The following is a 15,321-nucleotide window of genomic DNA, read 5'->3' on the forward strand; positions in this document are numbered from 1 at the left end:
TTTTGGGGTCATTAGTTGTGGTACCATAGTAATATAAAAGGAAATGAGGTTGTGAAGAAGTTTTCATGTTTGCAGATCAAAGAGTTTAACTTTTCAATAAATGTGTAAATTTGGATCTTATAATGGTTCTTCTAGTCACTCAGGAAGGCAACTGTTTGGTGGTGTCTGATCAAAGGAACTGAGTTTATAAGCTCTCTGAATGAGTCTATTTCACAAAATCGCTGAATAAATAACTATGTAAAAAACAAAAAATGTAACAAGGAATGCCACACAGCCATATTTTAATCAAGTTTAAGCAGTTTCATTCTAAAACAAATAGGACTTCTTCAGAAACTATTAGGTGCACAGCCTAAGTACCTTAGACCCATATGTTGTAGAATACTGTTGTTGACCTCAGTGTGATACTGAATACTCTCTGTAGCTTTGATACTGCATTCAGATGCAAGTTGCTTGCCCACCTCTAATGTCAGTGATAGTCATGCTTTAGTAATAATCAGATTTTCACTGGCAATTGACTCTGTTAAACTAGGTACTCATTTGTCAAAGAGTGATAGTATCCAAGCTAATGTTGCACATGTTCTATACCCAAACCTTGTTTTACTAAAGCACAAAGAAGAGAAATGGGGGGGGGGGGTAAAATAGTAATCTTTGTAATGTAGGGTATCAGATATGATGTCAGAGAGGAGGAAGACCACCACCATATGAATGCTCCAAGGGTATAGGCAGGGTTAAATGGTGTGAGAGTAAAAATAGAGGAATTGGAAAGAGCTGATTCACCAATGCTGTATATTGCTCGCAAGACACAGCAAGACTGCAAAGGAGAAGTATTGGAGTAGTAAGAAAAAGATAATCCTCATACAGGATTGGAATCTGATGGGAGCAGTCTGGGTTGATTCTGAGCTGCAGGGCATACTGGGAGTGGGAGTTCAGTGAGACTGGAGTCTATGAGGGTTCAGCAAATAGATGCAGGATTATACCAGAAAGTACGGTATTTAAGTCATGGTCACACAGTATTATGGGCATTCAGGTAAAGGGGACCACACAGTGTCATGGGCATCCAGGTAAAGGGGACCACAAGCCAGCAGCCATTATGGCACTGAATGGTTTAGAGCAGGGTGGATGGGTAATAAGGAAAAGACAATGGTGGAGGTCTTAGAAGAGTAGATTCTTGTTGTTTTGTGGAAGGTGGTCAAGGATGACTTAACAGAATGGGAGCAAATCAGTGGAAAAAGTGACTAGTAAGAGTGGGTCAGGGATGGAGTACTTAAGGCTGTGGACAATGGTATGGGGAAAATTCAAAAGAGCAAGAAGAAACGATGACTGATGTGGCTTCAAAGTAATGTGATTCTAAAAATTAGGGCAAAAGATAGAGCCTACAATAAATGAAACAGAGTGCTTGGAGATGTGGAGCTGGACAAAAATAGGCAACCAGAAGAGAAGGAAAGGAGATTACAGAAGACTGAGAAAATTCAGAATAACTAAATGAACACTTTGCATAGCCTTCCCAAAGGAAAGTAAGAAAAGGGTGTCATGGTGGGAGGAAAGCAGGACAGAATAGGAACAGCAGTAGACAGGAAAGTAGAAGCAGGGCAGAATGGGAACAGCAGTGGACAAGAGATCAAAAGCAGGGCAGAATGGGAACAGCAGTGGCCAGGAGACCACAAGCAGACTAGAATGGGAAGAGCGGTGGACAAGAGACCAGAACTGCAAGGGAGGAGATTCAGAGCGAACTGACTGCTTCTATGAAGGATAAAATACAAAGATCAGATGGGCTGCTTTCAACAGTCCTCAGAAATTATTTGTTTATTTATTTATTTGTCGCTGTTGACTGGGAAAAGTCAGACTGGGCAAAACCCATTTTCAGTGGAGGCCCAGAGAGAAAAGCTTCACATTTAAGATAGACATGATGTACATTAATAATTTCAGGGTAAAAGCATCTATACATGAGCTTATATACATGATGTTTAAATATTTCGTAAATGAACATAACATTTTAACAGAAAAAAATAAGAGAGAAATTAACATCAGTTGGCTATTTGTTTAAATACAGTAATAACATACAGTAACAATTAATGCATTTATAGGATGATGGCAGGGAAAATATCATACTGGGGTGTTTTTGAGTTTAGTAATAATTTACAGACAGACAAGCAGAATGTAGCTTAAAAACTGAAAAGAGAGATATGAAAGGAGAGGTTATGGAAATGAGCAGAACAATAAATGAATAGAGGTGGAATTGTAGATGGTGGGGTGTGAGAGAGGGAGGAAAAGTAAGAGTTTGGGAAATAAGTGCAGCATGAGGAGGGGTAATAAGGTGCAAAAAGATTGGGAAGCAAAGTGACTGCAATGGTTGGACAAAAGTAATCTGAGTAAAGCTTGTCAGGTGAGCAGGAAGAACAGAGCCATCTTTGGCATAAGTACTGTTTAAGCAAACTTTTGAAACTATTTAAGTTTTCTATATGTTTTAACTGTGTGGAGATTTTATTCCAGAGTTTTGACATATAGTGAGAGTAGCAAGAGTCTCCAGCAGCATTGAATGTCTTACTGATACATAGTAGAAGTCTATTGCTAGAGCGGAGATCTGTAGTATCTAGAATATTTTGAAATGCTGATTATTTGAATAGAGAGTACAATAGACTGTATGCAATGATTAGCTCTAAGTATGTCAACTGGTTTGGGGGTTCAAGCCAGTTTAATTGTTTTAATGCAAGGCAGTGGTGTGTTTTATGAGGTTGGTTGCTTGCAAATTTAGTTATTTTGTGGTAGGAGGAGGCTAGTTTAGTTTTATATATAGTGTTCATATTTGTATGAATAGGAGAAGCATATTACAAAGAATGAAGGCAGTAGGTTGCTGCTGAGATAATCCTTGCTTGATCTGTCAGGGAGTGTTTAGCCCAAAAGAGGAATACAAGTTTTTGGTGAGTTTTCTTGATGGAATGAAGAATGTGGTGATCAGATTTGAGGTTGTGATCTATTATCACTCAAGAGTGATATAGTTTGGCATATGGTTTTTACTTTTGTGTTATTACTTGACAATATGAAGTCTGTGTTTCTGGTTAAGGTGTTGTTTTGGAGTAAATAGCATTAGATTTTCTTTTTGCCTTAAGCAAAAATGTAGTAAGAACTACTGTTCCAAGTTCAGAGAGGAACATTTGGTGGGACACTGTATCAAATGCTTTGGAAAGGCCAAAGAAAATAGAATAACAAGGTTGTCCTCATTTTTGTATTGTTTATCCTGTTGGTTAAGTTGTGGATAGCAGTAGCACTGTGGCTGGGTGTGAAACCATGCTGGGTGTTGGAAAGGAGGTTGTGTTTGGTTATATGTTTCATAAGCTGAGAATACATTTCTCGTGGAGTTTAGAGAAGGGTGATAAGATAGCAATATGTCTATATTTTGCTAACTCTGTTGAAGTACCTGCTTTGGATGGGACACAGCTTTCAGTTTTTTGCCAGTTGATTAGAATGGAGACAGGGAAGGCTAGTTCTTCTGCACTTACATGAGGAACTCAGTGGGAAGGTTTCGGCAGTTGAGGTTATTGCTTTTAACTTGGCTAGTGTTTTTTTATGTAGTTTAGAGTGCTTTACAATGGGAATTATCCCAGGTAAGTCTGGAAGTTTTTACTAAATAAGACACCTCTGACTAATACCACTATTTTGCTACTGGCTCCCTCTATTATCCCTCTCTATAAACTTCCTTTCCTGCCTTTGGCACTTCCTATAAAAAATCTCTCTCTCTGTTGTAAAACTATCTTATATAACTATCCCCCCAGCACAGCTATACCTTTGTTCTCCTTTTTTCTCTGCTACTTAGTAACAGCGTATGTCTCTTACCTTTCCTATGCCTGTAGAACTCAGTCTGTCTCCATAACTGATTGCCTCTCAGCCTTTCTCAGCTGTAACCCACTCTGTTCGCCCTATGGGCTCAGTCGACTCCCCTACCCTACCCCCAGTTCCCACCTACCCCAGGGATCCTACACTTATACTTCCCTAACCACACCCTCTCTCTCTTCCAACCAATCCCATACTTCACCCTACCCCATATACTTTAGCCACACCCCTACCCTCTAACAATCACTTACAATAAGCCACTCCTTAGGGTACCTCTACCATATCCTCCTACTCTTGACTCGTATATCTTAGTGCCCCCTCTCTTCTCTTTTGTATCCTCTTATCTTCCTCTCCCCCACATCTTACTCCCTCCTTTTATCCCTACACTCAAGTTCTTATTTTATTATCTCCTCAAAGATGCATCTCCCTAATCTAGCCAAGCTAACACTTACAGTTATACTCTTAACTGCCCTCTTCTCAGCCTACCTTCTTACCTCCTTTGAAAAACTGCACTATTTCCAGCATAACCATTCCCACAAACAAACTACAATTTACACACACATATCCCTAAATAGACATTCTAACATAACTTCCACTCCTAGTTACCTACTACCTAAATACCGCAGACTCTCCCACATTAATCATAACCTACCTTCAGAAAAAAAATTGAAAATTCAAACTTACCTTAGAAACAATTCAGTAACAAAACTAAATAATCCCTCAAGAGATGGAGGCATCCACCCCAACCCTGGCCCTACCAACCCTACAATCTAAACAACTCTCCCTAAACTCAATACCTCTCTCCTAATAGGGCATCTGAATATCCAAAGCATCAATAACAAAGTACCTCACCTTCATGCCCTCCTAGATATTCAGTCCTTTGATATTCTCTGCCTCACTGAGACTTAGTTAAAGCCAGAAACAAAAGACAATGAAATTAATTCCCCAAGGTTATAATATAGTGAGACTAGACCGAACAAAATGTAAAGGTGGTGGAGTAGCAATTCTATTTAAAAATGGACTTCACATCTCTACCCTACCATCCTATCCAACCCAGGATAGCAAAGCAGAAGTCCTCATAACTAAGCTCCAAATCAACGCTAACAAATCTTGATACATTATCTGTATTTACATACCACCTGGCAATAATATAACTACATTAGAGGCTTTTCTTAGCTGGGTGTCTTCTACTTACCCACAAGAAACAATAATACTAGGCAACTTTAACATTGACTGGAAAAGTGTTAGTGCTGAAAATCCTACCTCTCATATCAACCTCCATGGCTTTAACCAAACCATAACCTCTACAACAAGAATTAACAAACCTAATAAAAAAGAGAGTACCTTAGACTGGATACTCATAAACAAAGTGAAACAAACTTACAAAGTAGGAACCCTGCCAGATGATGTAAGTGATCATTCTTTGACCTACATCACAAGAGAAAAGAAAGACTTTCCAAACCCCCCACCTTTAGGACAGCACGCTCTACCAAGCACTTTAACACAGAATTATTTCAAACTGAGCTCAGAGCATGCATCTGGAACCCTTTAAAATCCCTTCCACTTGAAGAGGCTGTAAAGTATTTTAACACTACTTTCTTATCTATTCTTGATAAGCATGCTCCTAAATGTTCCATAAGAATGAAGTCCAACCCAGCCCCATGGCTCTCGAATTAAATTAGAAATAAAATTCTACTTAGGAACAAAGTTTGGGCCAAATGCAGATCTAATAGAAATAGCTCTGATCATCTCCATTTTAGGCAGCTTAGAAATAGTACAAAAAAGGCAATACTTACAGACAAAAAAAGCTACTACTGTAAACTTCAACAAACTCATCAAAATAATCCCCAACAGTTCTGGTCTTGCAGTAATAAGCTCCTTTCCCCAGGTAACTCCCGAACACCCACCCCACTTGATGCAGATCCAAATACTCCCCATCAAACTGCCAGTACCTTTAACTCTTTCTTCACTGAGACTATACAATCTCTAGCTAGACAACTTATCTCTGAAAACTCTAACCTTCCCATCAACTTACCACACTCTTCCTCTAAATTCAAACTACAACCCATCTCTACTTCTCTCATCTATAAATTTATTCATAAACTCAAGCCATGTACTCCACCCGCCGACAAACTTCCATCCCAATATCTCCAAAAAGCAGCCAAAGTAATTGCCTACCCTATATCTATACTTATAAATAGGACAATCCAAGAAGGAACCATCCCAGATATTTGGAAAATCTCCAATATTGTCCCCTTACATAAAGGTGGGAACTCTAATGATTACTCTATCGGCCAATTGCTCTCTTATCACCATTAGCAAAAATTATGGAGAAATGCATTCACCAACTTTTACATCATCTCTCTCTACATAACTTAATAGCAAGTTGCCAACATGGCTTTAGGCCATCACATAGTACCACTTCTGCCCTCCTATCCTTTACAGATACCATCAATAGAAACTGCAACAAAAACATGCTCTCATCTGCACTCTTCATCGACCTCTCTGAAGCTTTCGACATGGTTAACCATACCCTCCTAATCAATATTCTTGAATCTCTTTCCTTTGATTCTCTGGCCGTTAAATGGTTTAGATCATACCTCAGCAATAGGCAACAGGCAGTTCTCTGGGAAAATCAAATTTCTTCCTTTTTACTTGTCACCAGAAAGGCTCATCCAGACTCTGCTACACTTTTCTGTGAAGGAAAGGTTAGTTTGCTTTTATTTTTTGTATTACTGCATTGCCTTTCTATATTTTGAATACTGTAGTTTGTTTTCTGTACCTTGTGTTTTGCTTGCATTCTGTTTTAACAGCATATTAAAACTTCAAAAGAGACCACAGCTCTCCCTGTTTTGAGTCAGGCAGAATTTTTGCCGCCCTCCCACCCATTTAAGTTGTCTTGTTAAATACCACTGTCTTTCTAGTTGCCTGACTCTTATATTAATCTGACGATATATCTCATTTCTCTCTACTTTCACTGACTTATGTGAGTAATCACAAAATCATCACTTTTGAAATCCCACCCCTTCAATTATTTAAATTTATTGGCCATCCTACAGTATTTCATGGTACCAAAATACAAAAGTGACCACCCCTTTCAATCCATCTTGCTGTTTTAAAAATCGTAACTCTCCACTAAACCTTAACTTTTTAAACAGGTAAAACTCAAGTTACCTACTTTCACATCTAACTTCTCTAGTGCACACTGCAGAGTGCATTCTTTTCAATCTTACCTTTAAGCATCCCTGTGACTAGCACTTTCTCTAATACCTGCTGGAAATCACTAGGAAGCCTTAAACTCATACAAACACTGAACTCTCCTTGTTAACAAGGAGAAATTAATAGTAGGCACTAAACAGCCTATAATTGCAAAGTACCTTGCTAAGGAAACAGCTCCTATACTTTACAAAGAAAAAAAAAAGCCCCAAACCAGGCATGTCTAAGGGTCAGCTTCCGGTGATTTCTCCTGTCCACCTGGTGAATCTGGGCATACTGGGACAATGCAGCAATTGCCTCATGTACACAGACAACCCTCTCCTCCTACCACCCAACACTACAACCTGTGAGAGATGCACTTACATAGCCAAAATGGAAGCAAAGCTCTCTCCACCCAAGATTGTGCTAAACAGTCAAGAGGAGAAGGTTAACACCCACACTACACCTCAAGCAACACATAGCCCTTCTAAACCCGCACCACCAACACCCACATATAGCAACACTAAATCCACATATGCAGAGGCCCTTAACTGTAACCTGCCCAAGCAACAAAGACCTCTAAAGCTGAAATGCAAACAAACACCAATCACAACCAATGTGTCACATAGTTCACAACACCAGTGTGCCACCCAGCAACAGCCCCTAAGGCAAGACAATGTACCTAACACTTTAGACATAGGTGACTCTATAGTCCGGCACACTGATGTCCCTCTCACCAGGTTGAATAAGGAGAAAATTACAGTCAGCTGCCTGTCGGGTGCCAGGATCTGCCACATAATGCATGCACTCAAGTCACTCCACAACAAGTACAAATATGACTCTGTCATTGTCCATGTTGGAGTGAATGACTTGAGACGTACCTCCCTGGACTACATGAAAAGAGACATGGAAGAGCTCTCGGATCATGTGGCCCAGGCAGGTATGACCCTAGCCCTGAGTAGCATCCTGCCTTCGCCCAGAATGATACCACAATATAAGGATAAAATGATTGACTTCAACAATTGGCTAAGCTTATGGTGTCATTCAAAGGGGATCCAGTATCTGTCTGCCTGGGATGACATGATTGACAGACCATGATGCTTTGCCAGAGATGGTCTGCACCTGTCGCCCCTGGGATTCAGGTTACTGGCTAAGGCTCTTGCCACCCCTATAGTGCCTTTTTTATGCAAACTTCAAAGGACAAATCCACCACCATAACAGGTACAAGCATGCAAAATCTGAAGGTAATGCTACTCAATGCTAGAAGTCTAAACCTCAAAATGCACTCTCTCGAGGCACTCCTAAAAATGGAGAACATTGATATCTGTGCAGTAACTGAGACCTGGTTCAAGGCTCCCGAGAGCACCCCTGCAATACCAGGCTACAACTATTACCACACTTTTCGGCCACCAAACCAGGACCGAAACACTAAAGGTGGAGGAGTGTCAATATTCACCAAGGATATTCACACCACCAGGCTAGTTGGCCAACACAATGTGTCTGAAATTCTCCAAGTGCAACTAACACTAGGTAAGACTGCAATCCAAATTGTAGCTTGCTACAGATCCCCCACTATGCCCCAAGATTCTCACTACACCTTTCTAAACATACTGGAAAATATTAAGATAGAACCAAACACCCTAATACTGGGTGATTTTAACTACCCTGCCATTAACTGGGAAAACTACTCATGTCCCAACAACTTTGCGCAACGGTTCTTGGAATTCATAAATTCCAACGCCCTGGATCAACTAATCCATAGTCCCACCAGGGGCTCCAATATCCTAGACCTGGTCATTACCAACATGGGAAATCAATGCTCCATACCTATGGTCAACCCCTCGTTAGTCAGGTCTGACCATAAGCTAATCACCCTTAACATCCACATCCCACCCCACCCCCAGTAAAGAAACCACCATAAAAACTTCTCCAAAGCCAACTTCATGCTACTCAAGTCAGAAGTGACAAACTTCATGACACCCATGCAGACGGGAACTGAAATTTCAACTGCTGAATCCTGCACTAAGGCACTGTACGAGCACATCCACTCATGCATGAATCGTGCCATCCCAAATAGAACCAAAATGCTCTCATCCAAAAAGGAAGCCAATCTAGTGGTCGCCTGCCATAAACAAACTTTACAACAAAAGGAAGAAACTTTTGCAGAAAAGAGGAAAATCCCAGAATGCAAAAAACTCCCTTAGTAGCCTCAGTAAGAAACTGAGATGCCTCATAAAATCCTCCAAAGCTAGTTACGAAAATAAAATTGCCAAAGATTCCAAAGACAACCACAAAGCATTCTATAACTATGTCAAGAATCTAAATGGCAATGCTCAGATCTGCTCTGAGCTAAAACAGAATGGCATTAAATATACTGATCCGAAGGATATTGCCAATATCTTGGCAGATCGATTCAGTGCCAACTTCACCCCCCTCTCACCCCCTAAATGGCCCATCTCAATACCGGAAGATTGCCAAATTCCAGTAATAATGGCCACACAGATACAAAACGCACTCTCTAAAGCCATGGGACCAGATGACATCCCAGGCTGTGTACTACATGAACTACAATATGAACTGGCACCTCACCTAAGTGTCATGTTTAATCATAGCCTCACCTCAGGTTTCTTGCCCACTGAGTGGTGCAGAGCTACAGTTATCCCAATCCACAAAGGGGGATCCACCTTGGATCCCGGAAACTACCGTCCCATCAGTCTGACAAGCCTTATCTGCAAGGCCATGGAGCGTATTATCATGGAACTTATAAACAAAGACTTTGGCAACCTTCAAACACTGGACCCCACCCAGTTTGGGTTTGTGAAGGGCCGGTCTTGTCTCCTGAACCTGATTGACTTCTTTGAATCAGTCTCCAGAGCCATGGACAAGGGTAAGGTGGTCCACACAGCCTATCTAGACCTTGCCAAGGCCTTTGACACCATCCCCCACTCTGGAATCATAGATAAACTTACTAAGTTGGGCATTAATCCCTATGTCACCCAATGGGTTGCTAAATGACTTACTGATAGAACCCACACTGTAAAAGTAGCCGACTCCAAATCCAGCTCCAGACAAGTGACAAGTGGAGTACCTCAGGGTTCAGTCCTGGGGCCGCTTTTGTTTGGCATCTACTTCTCTGAAGTACAGGTCAACACTAAGGGACTCTGGATAACAAAGTATGCAGATGACTGCAAACTGGGAGCCATTATTGAATCCCCAAATGATGTGGATACTCTACAAAAGGGCCTTACAGAAACAGATGCTTGGTGCCAGAGCCATGGGCTCAAGCTCAATGCCAAGAAATGTATTGTTATCCCCTTTGGGAAAAAACATGTATCCATGAATTACCATATAGGTGGCAGTACACTAAACACAGAAAGTGTGATAAGAGACTTAGGGACACAGGTGGACAGTGGTCTCACCTTCGATAACCACATCGCCACAACAGTCAGGAAATCCTTCTATGTGGCACACCTCATCATGAAGGGCTTTTCATCCAGAAAAAGGACGTCATTGTCCCACTGTACTCATCCCTCATTAGACCCATTATAGAATACAACGCCCCATTTGGTATGTACCTCTCAAGACATCTGCAACAACTGGAAAGGCCTCAGAAATACCTCACTAAAAGAATCACAGGCCTAAAGCAGATGCCCTACGCTAACCGCCTTAAAAAACTCCAGCTATACTCTGTCGCATATCGTCTACTCAGAGGCGATCTCTGCTTAACATACAAGGCCATGTCAAACCCAGAGCTGTTGGACATGCTACACTTAAAGAAATCCCAATCCCTCAGAGCTACACGCTCCAGGGATCTAAACCTTGTCATCACAATAAACAAAACATGCTGGAGGGATAGGTTCCTGACCCAGAGACTCCCCAGACTCTGGAATAAATTGCCCATACATGTCAAGCAGAGTGTCTCTTTGGACCTCTTCAAGAGGAACCTTGATGATTGGATGGGAGAAAGGAAATTCACCCCAGGGATCACGTCAGTCGCCCTGCTAGACAGGGGTCCGGGAAAGTAAATAATGTGGGAAGAAATAGCCAGGGAATTGTTATGGCTAGGCTTGTATAGGCCCTAGGGCTGATAGCCTAGTACCAACCTATGAACCTATGAACCTATGAACCTATGAACCATTGGGGTCCCTCAAGGCTCCATTCTTGGACCACTTCTTTTCTCTTTATTTATTAATGATCTCCATGCAGCAATTCCTCAAGCCACCTGTATTCAATATGCAGATGACTCCACACTAATATGCTCAGCAACCTCTCCAACTGAACTATATTCTCTTACTCAAAATGTTTTCAACACTGTAGAAACATGGTTTACCAAACGTTGCCTCCTTCTTAATGCCAAAAAAAACAAAACTCCTTCTCTTTACACCCACTGCTAGGTCCACCCCCTTAGGCTTCTCAATCTCTTCAAATAATGGCACTGTCATTTTCCCTGACTCTACCACCAAACTTTTAGGAATAACCATTGACAATAATCTCTCATTTGATCACCATATAAACAACATCAACAGAAAAATAGGATCCTTATATAGAATAAAACCTTTTTTAACCTCAACAGCCAGAGCCAAGATCGCTTACTCCCATCTAATCTCAACCCTTCTGTATGCCTCACCTATATTTATCAACCTTAAGAAAACTAACCTCAACAAATTAGCAACTTCCTACAATAATATCGCCAGATTCGCTACTGGCAATCCCTTCAGAACTCACCACTGCTCTAATCTTAGGCAACTAGACTGGCTGGAATTCCAAAACCATCTGATAATCCCCCAACTCACAATTGCCCACAAAATATTTCACCAACCCAATAATACCCCTATACTCTCAAAACTCTTAATCCCATATAATAATCTGAACTCCTTACGTTCTTCTAGCAAACTCCTTGCTAGCTTAACAAAGTCTAATAATACAGCTGGTGACTCTCTGTTTACTAACACAGCAGGAAAAAACTGGAACTTGTTACCCAATGAACTAACACTAATTACATCCTTGCCACTCTTTAAACAAAAACTTAAAAAAACACCTCCAAATGCGCTGGCTATGCCCTTGTAGTAACCCTGACTAACAACCATCTTCACCCGTTTCTTCCTCTTCTAACCAAACTTCCAAACATTTAAATACTTAGTCTTGTAATTAAGACTGACACTATTTTAACTCTAATCAACTTATTGCTTAAATCCTTCAACCTGATGTGAACTATTGTACATAACACTTACTGTATTATATCTGTTTTAGCTTTCTTAAGCAATATTATGTTCACTGTTACTTTTCTTAAGTGCTTTGATCTCTGAAATGTAATAACTACCTGTTTTATTTGGTTTACCAATCCTGTATTTACCATGTAACAATATTTTTTTATACTTTTTATACTTTTGTATATCTGTGTGGAGCTTTTCTCCCCAGGCCTCTACTGAAAATGGACATATATCCAGCTAGACTAGCCCGGTCAACAAATGTAAAATAAAAATAAAAATAGTTGAGGTTGGGATGGGCTGAAAACTGAAAGACAGTGTGTTGCTTCTGAAAACAGATAGAAGTTGGAGAGTGAAGTGAAGAGATCATTGATTAGTGATAAAACTGACGGATGAAATGAGTATTGAACTGAGTGACAAAGGACACTTTGTTGTTTGAAGTAGAAGGACAGGGTGCAGAGGTATGGCCAGGGTGTAATAGTTTATTTTGAGAGGGCAAAAATAGCATGGGGCTGTTTTGGTGCTTTTTTTTGGAGATTACTGTATTATGATTTCTTGTCAGATTGAATGATGATCTTGGTATGGTTTCTGAGATACCTAAAATTTGGTAAGGTATGTTGTGTTTTATTCACCTACCATTATTTCCATCTTTTATCTCTTTGCAGCATGAGCTATTTGGTTTCTTTTATCAGCCATGGTGCTGTGTTAGATTTTAACCTTCTTGGCTAACTGGTCTTAAATCATTTAGTATTTTTAGGAAGGTGTAATTGAAGTGGGTAACTGCTTCTTCTAGTTGAATTACTCTTAATACATTCCAAGTTGTAGTGGGACAAGGCTGTAATAAATGTGTCTTCATCAAATTTGGTTAAATTTTGCACTTGTTTATAGGTTATTTGTTTGGATAAACCATGTTGTTGTCTGACTACATAGGTTGGGAGGTGGTCACTTATGGTATCTGGTAAGCAACCAGAAAATGTTATATTACGGGATTCATTTGTCAATATCAAGTCCAGTGAGGACTGCTTGTTAGTGGTTAGTGCTTTTTTTGATTCTGGTGGTGGAGCTTATTAGTTGGGTCAAGCCAAATAGGTGAAAAGGGTCCTTGGGATTGCTGCTGTTTAAGGATTGCCAGTCTATATTTAGGTCAACTAAGATGAAGGTTTCCTGGGCAGCAAAGATCACAAGATCCAGTGTAGGATATTTTTAGCTGTGGTAATGTTGTTGCCTATTGGGTTGTATACTGCTGAGATGCATATAGATTTATTTTAGTTGATATTGAGGTATGCAATCGGAAGTTCAGCATTATTAAATTTTGGGATATTTAGATGGACTGGAGTTATTTCTAAGTTGTTTTTATAACTAATAGCAATACCACCTGCTCTTTTAAGACTTCTGTCCATTCTGAGTATGTAAAAACATGGAGGAATAATTTTGTTGCTGGTTATTTTTTATTTAAGCCAGGTTTCGGTGGTGATTAGAATGTCTGGGGAGTAACAATCTAGACATGCGTGGCTATCATAAATTTTGTTGAAGAGGCTTCTGAGGATAATGTTGAAAAGAATGAGGTTAGTTTCATTATCTGATGGGAAAATTGTATCAGGAACATTTGAATGTAATGGGTTGGCCATGGTGGGTAGTTGATGTGTGGCTTTGAGGTTACTGTGAATATCTCCGCTAAGTTTCAGGATGGCGGTGGGTTGAGCAGAGGTATGGAGCCATTTGTCTTTTTATGTGATTTTTAGTATAATTGTCTTCTGGCTTTTCTGGTTAGGGGTCGCCACATTGGAACTCCGGTCTGCTAATGATTGGCAATGGATTTTTATGGTGCCAAGTTGCCAGCCCGATGCCCAACCTTCAAAGAAGGCATACCCATTAACGCATGCACCTACCTGCATGTCTTTAATGTCACTCAACTGCGGGGAGGACATGCAGACACAGAAAGCGCTCCAGCCAAGAATCGAACAGGAGAACCTCTTGTTGTGATGCAACAGCTAACCACTGCACCACGTGATTTTCAGTACTGTTGATAAAGTGCTATTCTTAACTTTACTATATTTGTAAGAGAATAGATGTGAGCATGTATAGGGAAAGAAAGAGGGTTTTGTGATATGATGCAATGATGTATGTTTGTGATGGAGTTGGGATTTGATGTGGGAATATTACTATAGTTAGTGAAGTGAACTAGTGTTGTGAGTGTACAAAACAGTAGCAATTGACTTGCTGTCATCCTGAGTTGAGATGATGAGAGTTTAGATGGTGGGTAGAAGAAGGTGGAGGTTTAGTAAGGTGATGGCTGGATGTTATATTAATGAAATGGGTGTTATAAGAAATGAAGAGAAAGAGGTGTGCTAAAGGGTTGGGAGATGTTTGCAAGGTGGTATATAGATAGTTAAGGTAGTGGAGAGTGGTTACATTGTGTGCAGAAAGCTGTATGGTATGAGTTTGTAGGCATGGGAAGGTGAAGAAGTGAGTAGTGTATAGTTGAGGGAAGAGAGCAAAAATGTGTATTGATGAGAAGGATAATAGTCCAAAGTAGTAGTATGTATTTATGTGTGCATGTCTGTGTATGTTTATGGTTGATATATAGATAGATAGGTAGACAGATAGATAGATAGGTAGACAGATAGATAGATAGATAGATAGATAGATAGATAGATAGATAGACAGATAGATAGATAGATAGACAGATAGATAGATAGATGTCAGATTATCGAACTTCCGAAACCTTGAAATTCATATGGTTAAGACCATATGATTGAAGTTTCGGAACTTCAGACATTAAAAATAAATAAATAAAAAGCAAAAAAATAAATTCTATTTTTAAATGTTTTTCTTGGGGGGGGGGGCTTAAATACTTTAACAACTCTGAGACCACACTACTTTGCAGAAAAGGGTAAATTTCCCATTCTGCACTGTATAGAGATCTTCATTCAAACATTTGAAGTTTCAAAACTTTGATCATATGGGCCCAACCATATCACTTTCAAAGTTTTGAAACTTTGATAATCTGACAGGGACCCATATATATATATATATATATATATATATATATATATATGTATATATATATATATATATATATATATATATA

The 15,321-nt window shown here is 39.9% G+C and overlaps 1 protein-coding gene across 1 annotated transcript in view; it reads left to right on the forward strand.

The window, feature by feature from the left end:
- The window catches only part of GLDN (gliomedin), a 333,993-nt gene that overhangs the window by 122,579 nt on the left and 196,093 nt on the right, over positions 1–15,321 (forward strand). The window lies entirely within an intron of this gene.

Source organism: Protopterus annectens, chromosome 7.part0, assembly GCF_019279795.1.
Source record: "Protopterus annectens isolate FY-2018-M chromosome 7.part0, PAN1.0, whole genome shotgun sequence".
Taxonomy (NCBI): domain Eukaryota; kingdom Metazoa; phylum Chordata; order Ceratodontiformes; family Protopteridae; genus Protopterus; species Protopterus annectens.